A 5,510-nucleotide genomic window follows, 5' to 3' on the forward strand; every position below is an offset into this window, starting at 1 on the left:
GGTTTCTCTTTTTTTTAAATAATTCCGACGTGCAGAAAAAGAAAGAAAAGAAATACTAAACGGACTCCAAAAATCCCGAAATAAATTTTCCCCGTCCTCTAAAAATAGGCCGGACAAGGTGAACATTTATTTGGGCCTAAAATGCAATTTTGAAAAACGCATATTTTTCCTAATTCAAATAAAATAGCGATAAAACTCCGAATAAAAATCTTATTTGATTTTAATATTAAATCTCCGATATTTCTTTATTTTGAGGAAGTCATTTTATCCTCTCTCTTTTATTTTTATAAAAGAAATATTCAAAGAGAAAATAATTAAAATCAAACGATCCTCTTTTCAAAATTCGAGAAAAACTCGAATATGAAAATAATGAAATCCCCAACTCTCTCCGCGGGTCCTTGAGTTGCGTAGAATTTCTAGGATCAAACCAAAATGCAATAAAATATGATATGCAATGATGATCTAATGTATAACATTCCAAATTGAAAATTTGGGATGTTACAAACCTACCCCCCTTAAGATGAATCTCGCCCTCGAGATTCGGGTTGGCTAGAAAATAGGTGAGAGTGATCCTTCCGTAGGTCTTCCTCTCGTTCCCAGGTGGCTTCATCTTCAGTATGGTGACTCCACTGAACTTTGCCGAACTTGATTACTTTGTTGCGTGTGACACGGCTGGCAAAATCAAGAATCTTAACTGGCTTCTCCTCGTAGGTCAAATCGCTATCCAACTGTATCGCTTCCAGTGGCACTGTATCTCTCAGAGGAATATCAGCCATCTCTGCGTGGCACTTCTTCAACTGAGAAACGTGGAACACATCGTGAACTCCGGACAATCCTTCGGGTAATTCCAACTTGTAAGCAACTTCTCCCATACGTTCCAAAACTTTGTATGGTCCCACAAAACGTGGTGCTAATTTTCCCTTAACTCCAAAGCGCTTCACTCCTCGAAGTGGGGATACACGAAGATACACTCTGTCTCCAACTTCGTAAATTGTCTCCTTGCGTTTAGAATCCGCATAACTCTTCTGCCTGGACTAGGCTACCTTGAGTCTATCGCGAATCAGCTTAACCTTCTCTTCAGACTCTTTAATTAAATCTGGTCCAAACAACTGTCGGTCTCCAACTTCGTCCCACAACAACGGTGTTCTGCACCTCCTTCCGTACAGTGCTTCGAAAGGGGCCATCTTCAAACTGGCTTGATAACTGTTGTTATAAGAGAACTCCGCATACGGCAAATTATTGTCCCAACTAGATCCATAATCTAGTGCACAAGCTCTCAACATGTCCTCCAGAATCTGATTGACTCTCTCAGTCTGTCCATCTGTCTGCGGGTGAAAAGTTGTACTGAACTCTAGCCTGGTTCCCAAAGTTTCATGCAACTGATTCCAAAACTTTGAAGTAAACTGGGTTCCTCTATCTGATACAATGGTCCTCGGAACTCCATGCAGACATACGATCCTGGTCATGTATATCTTTGCCAACTTAGCACTGGTGTAAGTGGTCTTCACTGGGATGAAATGAGCTACTTTCGTCAAACGATCGACTACAACCCATATCGAGTCATAGCCTGAACGAGTCCTGGGTAATCCCGTGATAAAGTCCATGCCTAGTTTATCCCACTTCCATTCGGGTATCGGCAATGGTTGTAGCAATCCTGCTGGCTTCTGATGCTCTGCCTTCACTCTCTGACATACATCACAAACTGCTACATACTCTGCAATATCCTTCTTCATTCCGGTCCACCAGAAACTATCCTTCAAATCCAGATACATCTTGGTATTTCCTGGGTGAATCGAATATGGCGAATCATGGGCCTCTTGCAGAATCAACTTCCTGATCTCCTGATCATTTGGCACATATACGCGGTCCTCAAACCATAAGGTATCGTGCTCATCCTCACGAAATCCTTTAGCTTTTCCTTTGCTCATTCTTTCCTTTATCTCGGCAATCTCCTTGTCCGTCTTCTGAGCTTCTCTGATCTTATCCATCAAAGTAGACTGAATCTCCAAAGCTGCTACATAACCTCTCGGAACTATCTCCAAACATAGCTCGCGAAGGTCTTCTGCCAACTCCTTGGGTAATTCTCCGGTCATGAGTGTATTGACATGACTTTTGCGGCTCAACGCATCGGCTACTACGTTAGCCTTTCCGGGATGATAATGTAATCTCATATCATAATCCTTAATGAGTTCCAACCATCTCCTCTGCCTGAGATTCAACTCCTTCTGCGTGAAGATATACTTCAAACTCTTGTGATCCGTGTATACCTCGCAATGGTTTCCGATGAGAAAATGTGTCCAAGTCTTCAACGCATGCACTACAGCTGCTAACTCCAAATCATGCGTAGCATAATTTAACTCATGGGGTTTAAGCTGTCGTGAGGCATATGAAACAACTCTTCCCTCCTGCATAAGTACGGCTCCAAGTCCTCGACGAGAAGCGTCGCAATACACTTCATAATCCTTGCGTTGATCTGGCAGAATCAACACTGGTGATGTAACCAAGCGTCTCTTCAACTCCTGAAAACTGGCCTCACATTCCTCAGTCCATTTGAATTTGGTGTCCTTCTTCAACAACTCCATCATGGGCTTCGCAATCTTTGAGAAATTTTCAATGAACCCCCGGTAGTATCCTGCGAGTCCAAGAAAACTCCGGATCTCTCCAACTGACATGGGTGACTCCCAATTTGTCACAGTGACAACTTTGGTGGGATCTACCGCTATACCTTCTCTGGATATAACATGTCCAAGAAATTCAATCTTCCTTCAGCCAAAATTCACACTTGCTGAACTAGGTGTATAACTGATGTTCTCTGAGCTTCCCAAGTACCAACGCAAGTGCTCTTTATGCTCCTCTTCATTCTTCGAGTAGACTAGAATGTCATCAATGAACACTACGACGAACTTATCCAAAAACTCCATAAACACCTTGTTCATCATGTTCATAACATAGGAAGGTGCGTTAGTCAGGCCAAATGACATAACGGTATACTCATATAGCCCATACCTCGTGGTAAAAGTTGTCTTAGGTATATCCTGCTCTCGAATCTTCAGTTGTTGGTACCCTGATCGCAGATCGATCTTGGAAAACACCTTAGCTACTTGTAACTGGTCAAACAAATCATTGATCATTGGCAGTGGGTACTTGTTCTTGATCGTTACTTCATTCAATCCTCGATAATCAACAACCATCCTTAACGATCCATCCTTCTTCTCCACTAGAAGTATTGGGGATCCCCAAGGTGACCAACTTGGGCGAAATATCCTTTATCCAGTAACTCCTTAATCTGCTTCTTAATTTCCTCCAAATCCTTTGCGAGCATTCTGTATGGTCTCTTAGATATTGGCCCTGTGCCTGGCAAAAGCTCAATCAAAAACTCAATGTCTCTATCCGGTGGCATGCCTGGCAACTCTTCTGGAAATACATCTGGAAAATCCTTCACCACTGGTACTTCCTCCTGTACAACTCCTGATAAGGAATTTACTTGAGTCCTATTCGGCACATGCCAGGATACATACTTGATCCTTCTTCCTTCTGGGGTGGTGAGCAAAATCGGTCTAACTAGAGCAATCGATGTTTCCTCCATACATCGATAGCCAATCCATACCCAGAATCACATCCAAACCTTGCGATTCCAAAACTATCAGATATGAGGGGAAAACATGCCTACCTATGGTCAATGGCATCTGAAAACATCCTTGGCTTGCCATATACTCTGCTCCTGGCGAGCTTACTAACAAAGGTGTACTAAGAACTTTGGTGGGCAGTCTATACTTATCCACAAATCCCCTTGATATGTATGAATGCGATGCATCGGTATCAAAAAGTACGACCGCAGTAAATGACTTAACCAAAAACTTACCTATTACTGCATCTGGTTGAGCTTCAACCTCCTCCATGTTAACGTGGTTCACTTGTACCCTGGTGAAAGGGTTGGGATTCTTCCCAGAGCTTCCATTGCCGTTTCCATTCTTAGCTTCAGGACATTCATTGGCGTAATGTCCGGTCTTCTGACACTTGTAGCAAGTAACGTGGCTTAGATCTTTCTTGACGGGTGTTGCCGGGTTGGAACAGTTCTGCCTGCTACTTCCTCCATTACCATTCCCATTCTTGGGGGCACTATGATTGTGTGAACTTCCTCCATTATGAGTGTGGCCTCCATGGTTATGAACAAGTCCTCCCGAGTTCGGGGTGAAACGGGGTCTCTGCTGAGCTCCAGAATTATACTTCCCTTGTCCATACTTCCTCTTGCGGCTGTCAATCTGCTGCTGCTTCCCTTCAAGCATGAGAGCTCTATCCACCAACTCCTGGTAGTTATTGAAATTTGCCACCATCAACTGCATGCTCAGCTCATCATTCAGTCCTTCCAGAAACTTCTCCTTCTTAGCTGCATCTGTAGCGACGTCATCTGGGGCATAACGTGCTAGCTTACTAAAGTCATCCACATACTGGCCAACAGTGCGCCCTCCTTGGCGTAAGTTGCGAAACTCACGCTTCTTCATGGCCATAGATCCTGCTGATACACGGGCAGTGCGGAAAGCCTGCTGGAACTGGTCCCATGTCACAGTGTCAATGGGGTAAGTGACTATGAAATTCTCCCACCATGATGCTGCGGGTCCATCAAGCTGATGTGCGACAAAGCGCACTCTCTCAGCATCTGTGCATCCTGTAGTAGTCAACTCCCTTTCAATCTTGCGGAGCCAATCATATGCAACAAACGGCTCGGTGCTACTTGAGAACACCGGCGGATTCAGCCTAAGAAAACGGGCTAAGTGATCAGCTTGTGGTGGTGGTGGGTTGTTGTTGTTGTTGTTCCCCTGGTTCTGATTCTGGACTAGTATCTGCATCAATGCATTCTGCTGCTGGATCAACTGAGTGAGCTCCGGTGGGAAAGCAAATCCTTTGTCGCGTCTCGGAGGCATCTGCTGGGTTTAGAAAAGATGAGAAAATAGAGTAGAATGAGGTCTAGGGGGAAAACACAATCCATATGCACATGAGACAAACACAAACATATCAAACAAGGGCATACAATTGGTCTGGAACTATCGTTACATAAGTGCTTGGACTATACTATATACATGGTGGAATACTACTACTGATATGGTGGTCGACTAGAAAAATTGATCGGTTGAAGACTCCATGATATCTGCTCCAGCTTCATCAACATAGTCATCATCGATATCATCAGGGTCCGAGTCAGTGTCGTCGATGATGATGTAGTTCTCCGGGCAAGTGGAACTGTCATCTTCTCCTCCTGGCGCGGGGTCTCCCATGAAAACTCCTAGCTTCTTTGTTAGGTTGTCATTCTTCTCCACTAGTACAATGATTTCCTCCATATAATCTTCGCGTGTAGCCTTGAGTTCTTCCTCCAGTTCTGTGATCCTTGTCATCGCCTTCTTCAAATCTGTCATGCCTGCGCACATCTGGTTCTCCTGGCGTCGAATGTGCTGGTTTAACTCCTGGATAAAAGCGGCAATTTATCTATCCTTCCTGGTGCTGATCATCTCCCA

Source organism: Triticum aestivum, chromosome 7A (assembly GCF_018294505.1).
Source record: "Triticum aestivum cultivar Chinese Spring chromosome 7A, IWGSC CS RefSeq v2.1, whole genome shotgun sequence".
Lineage (NCBI taxonomy): Eukaryota > Viridiplantae > Streptophyta > Magnoliopsida > Poales > Poaceae > Triticum > Triticum aestivum.